The sequence below is a fragment of the Aquarana catesbeiana genome, linkage group LG10 (assembly GCF_042186555.1).
Source record: "Aquarana catesbeiana isolate 2022-GZ linkage group LG10, ASM4218655v1, whole genome shotgun sequence".
Lineage (NCBI taxonomy): Eukaryota > Metazoa > Chordata > Amphibia > Anura > Ranidae > Aquarana > Aquarana catesbeiana.
Window position 1 is genome coordinate 141,447,314 of NC_133333.1, and position 13,575 is coordinate 141,460,888.

General features: G+C 47.2%; 1 pseudogene; it reads left to right on the forward strand.

The window, feature by feature from the left end:
* The first annotated feature begins 607 nt into the window (after window positions 1-607).
* The window catches only part of LOC141109862 (uncharacterized), a 60,816-nt pseudogene continuing 47,848 nt past the window's right edge, over window positions 608-13,575 (forward strand).

Here is a 13,575-nt window from a genome sequence, read left to right on the forward strand (position 1 = left end):
CATACAATAATTGTGCCCGAAGCAAGAATAGCCAGGCGGGAGCCTGGGACCTACTGAAGCCCTTACCCGTCCCAGAAAGACCTTGGAAAATGATTTTGATGGATTTCATCGTGGAGCTCCCTCAGGCAGAGGGTTTTTCTACTATCTTTGCTGTAGTGGATAGATTGTCCAAAATGGCTCACTTTTTGCCAATGAAAGGTACACCTTCGGCTATGGAGACGGCAAAGATTTTTATAAAAGAAATAGTGAGGCTGCATGGAGTCCCGGCAAGTATTGTGTCTGATCGAGGTGTCCAGTTTACCTCCAGGTTTTGGAAGGCTCTCTGTGGTTCTCTTGAAATTGAGTTCTCATTTTCTTCTGCCTATCATCCCCAGACGAACGGGCAGACGGAGAGAACCAGACTTTGGAGCAATACTCTGCTGTTTCTCTGCTTTTTTTTTTTTACTGCCTATTGCTGAGTTTTCCTACAACAACTCCCTGCATGAGTTGTTCCTGCTCAGTTCTATACCTGAGTGTGCCATCCCCGCAGTCTCCAAAATAATGGATGTCTTCCTCACTAACAATAAACTCTTACAGAAAACCTAAGACTTAGGAGTACAACAAAAGGATGTTTGACAAGAAGAAGCAAGGAGAACTTATTCTGGAACCCGACAACCAGGTACGGTTGTCCAAGGCTAACTTAAAAATGGCTTGTCCTTCAAGGAACATGGGTCCTTTCTCAGTGAAGAGGAAAATTAATGATGTCACTTATGAGCTTGACTTACCCGATACTTTGGAAGTCCACCCGGTCTTTCATGTGACGTTGTTGAAGACTGTTATTCCTAATCCCTTTGCTGGCCGAAGTACCGGTCCACCAGATTCTATAATAATCAACAACTAAGAAGAATTTGAGGTGGAAGCAATCCTAGATTGCAGGAAAAGGCACAACCAAATCCAGTATCTAATTAAACGGAAGGGGTATGGACCGGAAGATAATTCCTGGGAGCCTGAAAGTAATTTACATGCCGAGGAGCTTTTACGGGCCTTCAAGAGTTCCCAAGAGTTACCAGAGTGGCCCAACTGGGCATCCGGAGTCTGCCCCTGAAGAGGGGGCACTGTCAGAGAAGTTGCCATAATGGATGCAGTGCTGGGCGCTCTGGTGTAGAGGCGTGTGCGTGTGCACGTGTCTATTTGAACTGTCAGTTCAATTTACTCGGTGCTGTCTGATCTGCAGCTTCCTGTGTCCTTGTTCCTGTTACTCTATTTGAATTCTTGATCTCCTCACTAACAGGCTTACCCCTTGGATTATCCTTTGTCTTCTGCCTGCACCTAACCTCGGCCTGCCTTGACTCTGGACCTGCCTGCTCCTCTGTACTTCGTTGCCCGCCTGTTGCCAACCCTGCCTGTGACCCCACCTGCCTGCTCCACTCCTGCTCTGCATCTGCTGCCTGTGTACCGGTCTGCTTGTTTGTTGTCAAGCGATCACCAAACCTTCTGCACATGGATCTAGAGCCAGCTCTTCTACTACCACCCGCCAGGCTCTCATACCACTCTGTATTCCTGTGCCTCCTGTCCATACTACCAGGAGCCGTGAGTCAGACACGTAAGGAAGGCCTTCCTCTGCTCTATCGGGCTCATGGGTCAGGTATGTGGAAGTCTGACACTTTGGTAGATCTTCTCCCAAAACAACCTACTTTAATTTATCGCCGAGGTCCTATTTTGAGAAACAGAATCTCACCTAATATTTACAATCCTCCAAAGAGGGTTAGCACTTTCCTGGATTCAACTGTTTTTTCCACTGCAAGAGGTGTAAGGCTTGTAGGCCAACTAAGGTAACAAAGAACAAGATAGAGTCCTTTACCTCCTTGAGCACTGGGAGACAATATGATATAGACAAGTTCATCTCTTTTGATTCTACCTTTGTCACCTACCTGATCTCTTGTCCATGCGGGCTTCAATACGTGGGGTGCACGACTAGGATGTTGAGAATTAGAATGAATGAACACCTCAACAAAATTAACATTGGGTTTCCAAAACACAGTCTGTCTAACCATTTCAGAACCCACCACAATCAGGATCCTAGTGTGGCTTCTTTTTGTGGAATTGACAGAGTTGTACCGCACTGGCGGGGAGATAATATGAAACAAAAGATCTCAAAAAATGAAACAGAATGGATTTATAAACTCAATACCTTAAAGCCTGCTGGTATCAATGTAGACAGTTACTTAAATTGCTATATTTCCAATTACTAAGTTGTGTTGTGGTGTTTCAATTAATTTCTCCCCTTACTTTATGCTTTTTAATTATAGCTAATTTTTTTCGATAGTCATACTATATATACCCACAAGATGGCGTCCCTTAATAATGAGTAATTACTCCTCTCCTGATACCACGTTTTTAATTAGAGCCATTTCTGATAGTTATAATATGTCCATCCACAAGATGGAGTTTTTTACAATGAGTAATTGCAGATAGCAATACTTTATGAATTCACAAGATGGTGTCTACAATAGGCAAGTTGGTTCTTTTTGATGTAGTAATTGAGTCCACCACCAGATGGTGTACTTGTTACAGCATTCTTTGATGTAGTAACCGAGTCCACCATTAGAGGGTGCACTTGTTACGATATTTTTTTTATTGATTTCAATACATTTTATATAATATACTTTTTGATTCAATATAAGTGCCAAAATTTAGTTCTTTTGGTTCTAGAACCATGTATTAACTTTTTGGTACAATATTTAAAACGATTACTAAGGATGGAAGTGGATTGGATATCCAATATGTGGCTGTGTATATATAAAGGAAACGACGCATCCGACTACATGACTCCTGATGACTTCAGACGTTACTGATGAAACTAAGCAATGAGGAGCCCCTTCTTCTTGTTATCTTTTAAACATACGACCAATCGTTGGAGTATATCGGGCCGTAGACCAGTCTCCCTTTAGAAGGCACACTTCCATTGGTATCTGCGCTTGATCTGCCCACCTGTAATGGGTGCCAATCTTCTCTGATCGATCACTGGAGCATATCAGGCTGTGGACCAATCTCCCTTCATAAGGCATACTTCCATTGGTATCTGCGCTTAGTTTGACTACCTGTATTGGGTGTCAACTCCCTCTGGTGAGTAGATTGTTTGCCTGGTGGTGGTGGAAAACGTTTTCTCACCCAGATCGCAGGGATTCTCATCACCCAGATTGATAGAAGATTCATGGTGGTGGTTCACAGACACTTAATTTGATTTAAAATTTCTTTGGAAATTATATGGACATTTATTTTAGTGTTTAAGCATATATGTTTCTTATGAATTTCACTTATGATTTGTTTGCTTTTTTTTTGTAAGTATATTTGAGTTCTCAGAGCTCAGTATGAAATTTATTTGATTTCTTTAACACATTATTAGACTTTTGGTCTCACTACCAGCTGCTCCCAAAAAGTTATTGAACACACTTTGTCATGGTTATGCAGTAATCTTTCTCTGTCAGCTTACCCTCTCCTCATGTGTTCCGACTAAGAGGCCAGCCACTCACACCTGGCTGGTTTTATAACCTATCCTCTAAACATGGCCCCACCCCAGGCCCTATCAGGGAACCCTATATTAACCTGTGCACTGCAAGCCAGCAGTGCTGATCAACCATTGTGTGTTAGCTTTCATGTGTACTTGCTGTGTTTCCTACGTCTGATTCCAGTTATCGACTTTGACCTGTTCTCGACTTTCCCTGTCTCCTTGTGACCCTGACCTTTGGCGTGTTATGTTTATCCTTGTCTACTAGTTGCCCTGACATTTAGCTTATCCCTTACTTTGCTTGTTGTTCCAGCCTGCTGCCTCCTTCCTCTTCTCCTGTAGTCTACCGTGAGCGTGAGCTGTGAGACCCTGGGGGGCTGGGACCTGGAGCCAGACTGCAGCTCAGTCCATCCTCACCACTAGAGGCTCTGGTGAACACCTGCTGGCTCTTAGACTCAGCGCCCTGGGGAATCTATGCTCTAACTCCTGGTGGGATCCGTGTTGGTGTTCCAGCGGCCCTGCCTTCCTTACCATTCTGACTACCATCCACAGCAGTCAGCCGTAGGGTCCACTACCTTGCGGTGCACTCCTGATCCCAACGGTGTGCATCTGTCACCTAGCCTCAAGGTGACCTGACAGTTTGATCAGCCATGGACCCGGCTGACGTGCCGCTTCCTGCAGCCGATCCATTGCAGGGCATAGTTCGCAGACTCGAGACCCAGGAATCTAATCAGACTCAGGTGATGCGATTCCTTCAAGATCTGGCTTCCCGCTTCAAGCAGCTCCAGGCCTACTTGGGAAACCCGAACCTGTAGCCTCAAGTACAATCAGCAGCTGCACCTATCGCACCAGTCGCAGCCACACATTCATATTTACTGCCAACTCCATCCCGTTTCTCTGGGGACTCCAAGGCCTGCAGGGGCTTCCTCAGCCAATGCACAATTCATTTTGAACTTCAGCCCCAAAACTTCCTGTCCGATTGGGCGAAAGTAGCCCATATTATATCCCTCCTGTCCGACGAGGCGCTAGCTTGGGCTGACCCTCTGTGGGAACTGAATGATCCAGTGGTTTCTAGCCTGTCTTATTTCTTGAAACTTTTTCAGAATATCTTCGAGTAACCGGGTCGTGTCTCCTCAGCGGCTAGTGCTGTTTTACGTCTCCATCAAGAGTCCGCTTCTGTGGGACAGTATGCTCTTCAGTTCCGTATCCTCACAGCTGAATTGAGCTGAAATAATGAGGCCCTAGTTGCAACCTTTTTACATGGCCTCCCTGATAGAGTGAAGGATGAATTAGCAGGAAGATCCCTTCCTGCTGATCTGGACGGTGTCATCACCTTGTGTAACCAGATCGATATTCGCTTTCAGGAGAGGGCCCTGGAAAAAAGACGCTAGCACTCCCCGTTCTTTAGGCAGCCTGAGCTCCAAGTCCCTTCTCTTCGATCTGAGGAGCACCCCCTGCCCGCTGAGGAACCTATGCAGCTGGGCTGGACCAAGTTGTCTCCTGAAGAACGCGCTAGGCGCAAAACTCTGGGTCTGTGCCTCTATTGTGGGGGCCAAAGGTCATTTTTGTGACACTTGTTCTCTTCGTCCGGAAAAACGCTTGGGGCTAATACATCTGGAAAGTGGAGTATTAGACCCTGAAATATCACCTTCACCTTCTCGTCTTCTTCTTTCTGTGTTCCTTCATGTCGGCGCATCTGGATTCCGGAGCCGCTGGCAATTTCATGGATTGGGAAACTGCATCTTCCATAAGGCTTACCCCTTTGCCCCTTTCAATGCCATTGGTGATCTTGGCGATTGATGGCACTGTTCTCCCAGGGGGCCCTATCCGCTTCCAGACCCTCCATGTTACGATGTCGGTAGGGACACTCCACCAGGAGTGGATATCCTTCCTTGTCTTACCTAAGGCTTCATCTCCTATCATATTAGGTCTTCCTTGGTTACGGTTCCATTTTCCATACATTGACTGGACTGCTGGACGGATCCTGGCTTGGGGTTCCTCCTGTTCCTCTTCCTGCCTACTCAAGGTTACCCCAAAAGAGAAACTTCCTGTTGCCACCATCCCAGTATCTTCTGCTCTTCCCACTGCATATAGCGATTTCTGGAATGTCTCCTGAAGTAGTCGGGCTGAGGCACTCTCTGGGTCATGTGGCACTCTGGATGAGGAGCCCACCTGTGAACTTGAGCCGATCATTCACTCCAGTTTGCATGGTCATTTACCTTTGCCTGTTCCCGGACCCCCTTGGACGCACACCCAGACTGACTCTTCCACCAGTTCCACAGTCGCTACGCCCTGTGATGCGATTTTGGTGGTCGCTGCACCTGGCAATGCTGTTCGGTCGGCCTCTGCACCAGTTCAGCCTATGCCCAGTGAAGCAATCCAGCTTGACTTCTGTGACACATCACTTTCTAACCAACCTGGTCTCAGGGATCCACTGACTTCTGCCCAGTCTGATGATCATGTGCTGGATGTCCAGCTCATCTTTAAGGGTCTGGGGGACCCTGCTCAGACTCCTGATGGTCTTCTTATGCCTTTACTCATTCCTAAGAAGCCTTTAGCCCTCAATAAGTCCTTTCATCCTCTCCCTACCTCGGTTTCAGTCTCTGAGGATAATCTTAAGTATGAGGTTAGTCAAGTTTTGGATTCCTGGTGCCGTAGAGGCATTCTTCAGTACCTCGTACATTGGGAAGGGTTTGGTCCTGAGGAGAGGTCTTGGATCACTGCATCTGAGATCTTTGCACCTCGTCTGTTGAGGAGGTCTCATCTGGAGTTTCCCTTTAAGCCAGGACCCAGGTGGGGGACGGGGAGGCCTCATAAGAGGGGGGGTACTGTCATGGTTATGCAGTAATCTTTCTCTGTCAGCTTACTTTCTTCTCATGTGTTCAGACTAAGAGGCCAGCCACTCACACCTGGCTGGTTTTATAACCTCTCCTCTAAGCATGGCCCCACCCCAGGCCCTATCAGGGCACCCTATATTAACCTGTGCACTGCAAGCCAGCAGTGCTGATCAACAATTGTGTGTTAGCTTTCGTGTGTACTTGCTGTGTTTCCTACGTCTGATTCCAGTTACCGACTTTGGCCTGTTATCGACTTTCCCTGTCTCCTTGTGACCCTGACCTTTGGCGTGTTATGTTTATCCTTGTCTACTAGTCGCCCTGACATTTAGCTTATCTCTTACTTTACATGTTGTTACAGTCTGCTGCCTCCTTCCTCTTCTCCTGTAGTCTACCGTGAGCGTGAGCTGTGAGACCCTGGGGGCCGCGACCTGGAGCCAGACTGCAGCTCAGTCCATCCTCACCACTAGAGGCTCTGGTAAACACCTGCTGGCTCTTAGACTCAGCGCCCTGGGGAATCTATGCTCTAGCCCCCGGTGGATCCGTGTTGGTGTTCCAGCGGCCCTGCCCTCCTTACCATCCTGACTCCCATCCGCAGCAGTCAACCGTAGGGTCCACTACCTTGCAGTGCACTCCTGATCCCACCGGTGTGCATCTGTCACCTAGCCTCAAGGTGACCTGACACACTTATTCACGTTAATTATTGTCCAGGGTGCGCGGCTTATAGGTTTTTCCTATTTTTTCATATGCTAGACTATATAAGCTTTGAATCACTAAACTGCAGGAACTCATACAGCACAAGCTATGTGTCAAATCAAATGCCCTACTACATTGTTTAGCAATAATATTTTTGGATGTTGCATTGCTGTTGTCTGAAATGTTTATTTGTGAGAGTAATGTATAATCCATTAAAGTGGCATTAAATCCTTGTGCACATGCTTTAATATACAGTATATGTATGTAGTACATGTCATTATTAAAATCAAGGCAGGTCCATTGATGAATTAGAAGGCTTGTAAAAAACCTTTTTTGAGTAGCTTTGAGCTTTGAGTCATCACGGGATCCTTCTCTGTATCTGCACTAAGTCTCTGTGCAACACGTGGGTGGAGCTCTTTTGGTCATATGATTGATGTAAAAAAGCATTGCTTTTATGGGTTCATTTCACATGATGTTATTTACATTTAGATTGCTTGTTTTAAAGCGTTAGTAAACTGCGGCTGTTGTAAAAATACAAAACAACTGCAAGGCAATGGCATAATGTGTTAGTATGCATCTTAATAAATTAAACATTCACCTTATAACAAAGCCCTTCAGTGCTGTCACTGCTGAGATGGCTGACATCTTCCCCCGGTCTTTCATCCGGGTTCGCACGCTCAGGCTATGTAATTGGCCGAAGCCGCAATGACGTCACTCCCGTGCATGCACACGGGAGCCCTCGATTTTGGCATGAAGCTCTGAAGGTCCAGCAAGGTATGCTGGACCTTCAGAGCGCATGCGCCGGTCACGTATGGCTGCATCCAGGGTGCATATCTCTTAAACGGTGCACATTTAGAAGATATTAATTTTACCTACAGGTAAGTCTTATTATAGGCTTACCTGTAGGTAAAAATGACCAAGCGGGGTTTACTAACGCTTTAACCATTTCAATACTGGGCAGTTTTCTCCCTTCCTGCCCAGGCCAATTTTCAGCTGTCGCATTTTAAATGGCAATTGCGCGGTCATGCAACACTGTACCCAAGCAAAATTTTTATCATTTTGTTCCCACAAATAGAGCTTTTATTTGATCACCACTGGGGCTTTTATTTTTTTTTAAAAAGACCGAAAATTTTGAAAAAAAAAAAAAAGTTTTTCTTTGTTTCTGTTATACAATTTTGTAAATAAGTACGTTTTCTCCTTCACTGATGGGCACTGATATGCAGCACTGATAAGCATTGATATGCGGCACTGATGGGCACTCATAGGTAGCACTGATGGGTACTGATAGGCTACACTAATGGGCACTGAAAGGCCGCACTGATGGACACTTACAAGCAGCACAGATGGGCACTGATGGCTCTGATAGGCAGCACTGATGAGGAAGCACTGGCAGGAATTACTGATTGGCACTGATTGGCACCTCTAATGGGCACTGATTGGCAACCCTGGTGGTCATGGGTGGGCATACCTGGTGGTCCTGGGTGGGCATCCCTGGTGGGTACTTGTGGGCTTCCTTGGGGGGGGGGAGGGGCTGCACCGATAATCAATCAGACCCCCCCTGTCAGGAGAGCAGCCAATTGGCTCTCCTCTACTCTGCTCTGTCATTGCGAGTGGAGGAAAAGCCGATAAACGGCTCTTCCTGTTTACGTTGTGATCAGCTGTGAATGGACTCAGCTGATCACATGGTAAAGAGCCTACATCAGAGGCTCTTTACCGAGATTGGTGATGCGGTGCGTCAGGCTGACACACCACACCAATGATCGCCGCTCAATCGTGGCTTATCCTGCTGAACATCATATGACGTCCAGCTAGGATAACTTAACCACTTTGCGCACGTCATTATGCTATGGCGGACAGGAAGTGGTTAAAAACAATCATGTGACCGCTGGAACTCTGTCTACATATTTACACAGACTGCAATGATAAACACCGGAACAAGGTAGAAATGCTCTGCTGTCAATCAAGATCTTTCAGCCCCCCCCCCCCCCCTACATGTGACATGAAGGTGTGTGAAGGAAAGAGGACGTTTACAGCTTCCTCACACAGAATCTGGAGAACGAGTGGCAACCCAGAAGAAGGTAGATAGGACGCAATAATGTTTCCAGGCTGAATAGGGAACTTAAAGGATCACCAAGTATTAAAAGTCACATCAAGGTTTTAAAAAAAAAGAAAAAACTAGATGTTAGATTAGATGTTTAAATGTTACATGTTTAGATAAAATTTAAGGTTTGGCATTTAATGTCACGTTCCAATTTTTTCACAGTGCTCCACACCTAAGAGGTTCTTCAGCAAAGTAAGCACATGGGCTGATATTCTAATAGCTAGGGAATAGGGGGTCCGTGCCACCCTTTTGTTTTATCATGGTTATGCGATGGTTTATGTTTTTTTGGGGTTGTATTGAGATGTGCAAAGAGACATCACACAAATACAGGTATTATGTATAACATTTAAAGTGATTGTAAATAATCACCTCGTAAAGCAGCCTATTCAGTTTAAAATAATGGGCAAAATATTAATAACGGCAAAACTTGTGTGTATAGATATAAAAAAAAAAAAACATTATAAATACCTTTTCCTGACAGACTCCATGAGAGCCTACGTGTGGGTTAACCCTGCCTCCTCTCCAATGCTATAGGACCCCACTCCCATAAATTTGAGCTTACTGCTAGAGACTGCATTCCTTTTTTGGACCTACAAACAGTGCACTTATGTTTACGGATGTCCAATCGATCAAGGTCGATGCCAGGCATACCTTCTAACCGTGTCAGGATAGCCCAGGGCCTAGCCATGGGTGGGTGCGTGGCTTCAGGCCTCTGTGTCCAGTGGTGGGGATGGCCTCTCTATGCCAAGGCACGGGTCGTCTGGCAGGTCTGAAGATTTCTTCCATGGCAGCTAGTTTTTGTGTGTGCAGTGTCTTCCCTTGTGTGCCTTCCCTCCCTCTCCCCTCTTTCTTCTCTATGGTGCCTGGAACACAGGTGTGTTCCAGGACACGGCTCCCTCTTCCGAGTCACGGCTCCGGCGCACTTCTGCGCATGCGCAAACCTCGGTTGAAACCGAGGCTTGGTTTCGCGCATGAGCGGTATGGCTGAGGTCTCGGTACCCACGAAACCACGCAAGACATGGCAGTGATGTCATTACGGCGGAGATATTTGAATCACTGTGAGCCCCTGTCACACCGGGGATCACTGTGGGCACCTTGAGACAGCTCCTCCATGCACCAGGGTTCTCAGGTTAAGGTAAGCCCGGCCTGGGGGTTATAGTCCAGGGTGAGGAGATGGCTCTTAAAGGGCAAGCTACATGCTATTTACTCTCCTTCTCCCAGGATGTTTGTGTGTTCCTACAAGCTGCGGGATCGTCACCCATCGTCCGCCAGAGTGCCATGGAAAAGTCACCACCTCTGTGCAGCCAGCCCTCACACTCTATTTATGTGGAGTGTGGGAGGGGGCCAGGTTCACGTTGGATGATCGTATCCCCTAACATGATGTGTTTTCCTGCCCTTCCAGGTTGGATCACCAGTTTATTGTCCAAGACAACAGGCTGCAATGTCAACCTTCCTATCTAGGTCTAGACGTGACTCTCCGTCTAGCACCCATCAACAGAGGAGATTTTCCCATTCCTTCTCCAGACACCACACCCACCGTCGCTCTGATCGCAGAGCCTGCTGGGGATGTGGGACAGGAGTCCCGTAGGGCAAATCGATGTGCGATCAATGCTATGCCCGGGCGTTTGGGGAGAAAGAGATGGAAAACCAGCAGGTGGAGTCTCTTGTTAAGCTGAGGTGCAGCAATCCCTAAAGTAGTGGGGTACATCCCACACGCAGAGCCAGTCCACCACTCTATCTGGCTCCCTGGCTGATGAGGCCCAGGAGGATCCGGGCCCATACCAGCCTTACAATGCCTCCCTCGGATCTTCAGACAGTGATTTGGAGGGAGATGAATTTGTCGGTGCCTTCTACTTCACCCTGGTTTCTTCACTGATTAAGGCAGTCAAAGATGCTCTTAAGTGGGAAAATCCTTCCATTCCCCCGGCTAAGCAGAAGAAGTTCTGGGAAAGGAACGCTCCAATTTTCCGCTCCTTTCTGAGTTGAAGGACATCATTGATGAAGAGTGGAGCAAGGTAGATAAGGAGACTTCTATGTCAAGCAAAACTTCCGGATTCTACCCTTTCAAGGCAGAAAAAGTGAAACATCTGGAAAACGATCCCCTCATAGACGCAGCACTGATGCGACTAGCTAAACACGTCACTCTTCCCTCAGAGGATGCTGTATCCTTCAAGGATGGGCTTGAGAGGAGAATAGATAAAGATTTCAAGAGAATTTACAGGCTAGCTGGTATGGCTTGCAAACTCGCCTTGGCCCTCGCAGCCATGTCCAATGCTATGGAAGCCTGGACAGAGAATGTGAATTCTGTACTCAGAGGCGTCTCAGAAGAGCTGGCCAGAGGCTCGGCAATCCAGGAATTGAAGCTGGCAATGGCCTTCCTGGGGGGAGGCTTTGATCGATCTTATCCGCCTGTTAGCTCAGACTATGTTATCCCCGTTCACGCTAAGTGGGCCTTATGGTTGCGCCCTTGGCTCGCTGATCCAGCATCTAAGCAAGCCTGGTGTAGGATTCCCTTTGAAGGGCCCTCGTTGTTTGGTAACAGGCTGGATAGCACTATAGCCCATGGCTTCCTACCCCAGGATAGAAGAAGAAGAAGACGCAGTACTGAGCGTTCAAGGGAAGCATGCTCCTACAGGTCCGGCCGGGATTTCAGAAGAAATTAGAGTAGAGGTCAGACATCCTTCCAAAAATCTGCTAAAAGCCAGGCATCCAGTGGACGAGAGCAGGCTAAGTCATTTTGAGATTGGGCCCGCCCAGGTGGGTCGGGTGGGGGTGCGCCAGCTTCTTTTTCGGCACATCTGGGTGGCCTCAGTCTCGGACTACTGGACCACCAAGACAGTCTCCACAGGCCACACATGGTCCTTCATCAGTACTCCTCCCCCAAGATCTATTTTTACCCTGCTTCCACGGTCAGAAGAAAAGAAGCAGGTGTTACTGTCTTACGTGGATTCACTGATAGTACAGGGAGCCGCGGTGCCTATTCCAAAAAAACAAAGAGTTTCAGGGGGTGTACTCACCTCTCTTTCTTGTACAGAGGAAAAACAGTTCATGGCGCCCCGTGATAGATCTAACTTACCTAAACAAGTTTATAATATCCGAAAGGTTCAAAATGGAGACTTTGTCTACCATCCAACAAGCAGTGCAGCCAGGCGATTGGCTAATCTCAATTGATTTGAAGGATGCCTATTTTCATGTGCCTGTGGCGGAAGATTTCTACAAATACCTCTGGTTCAGGGTCGGGCAAGAACATCTACAGTTCATTTGCCCCCCTTTTGGACTGACAACCTCACCCTGAGTCTTTTCGAAAGTTCTTCTGGCCGTGGTGGCCCTCATCAGAACAAAAGGGATACGCTTGTACCAGTATCCCGACGACCTCCTGTTACTGTCCCAAGACAAAGAGCGGCTGTTGATCCACAGGGAGCAAGTTATCTCCACACTGTTCAAATGGATTCTGTCCTTGGGAGTCAATCCCCAAGTGGATCTATTTGCATCCCCCTGCTACTTCAAGATCAAGAAGTATTACACTCAGGACTGTTGCAGCCAGGCCTTTGGAGTGGATGCTCTGTCGGATAAGTGGAAATTCAACAGGGCATATGCCTTTCCCCCACTTCTGATCATCTTCAAGTTTTTTCGGAGACTTCAGGATCCAAGTCTCGGCCTTGTCGGCCTTCTCCGGAACATAATGCGCCGTTCATCCTCTAATCTGGCAGTTCTTCCATGGGGCAACAAGACTCAGGCCCCAAAGAAGACCAAGATTCCCCAAATGGGATCTTCCCCTTGTTCTTGACTCGCTGTCTGACTCCAGTACTTTCTGTCAAGAATATTTCCGCAAAAGTTGCCTTCCTAGTGGCCATCACTTCGGCCAAAAGGATCTTCGAGATTGGGTCCTTAAGTTATGAAGAACCATTTCTGACTTTCTTCCCGGAGCGGGTGGTCCTCATCCCTATGCTCGGCTCAAACCCTAAAGTTACCTCAGTGTTCCATGAAAACCGAGAGATTGTCTTACCTACATTTAGGGCCCAGGGGTCCACTGAAGCCCATCCTCTGGATGTAGGCGAATTACTGAGGGAATACCTGCAAGTTACTTCCTCCTTTAGACGCTTTAACTACCTGTTTGTCTTGCACTCTGGCGGTAACAAAGGGAAGCGAGCTTTGACCAGAATGATTGCAGCTTGGATCATCCAGTCTATTCAGCAGGCTTATAGGGCTTGGCTCCTCCAGAGGGGGTGACAGCACATTCCACCAGGGGTAAGACGGCTTCGTGGGCAGCAGCATGTGGCTCCAGATGTCATCTGCAAAGCAGCCTCATGGGCCTCCATTAATACCTTTATGTCACATTACTGTATAGAGCCTGCATCTCTATCTTCTGTGAACTTTGGTTTAAGAGTCCTGTCAATTGACGGGTTAAATTAATTTTTTTCTTTGATCAGCATACCCACCCATAGGGACTGGCTAGT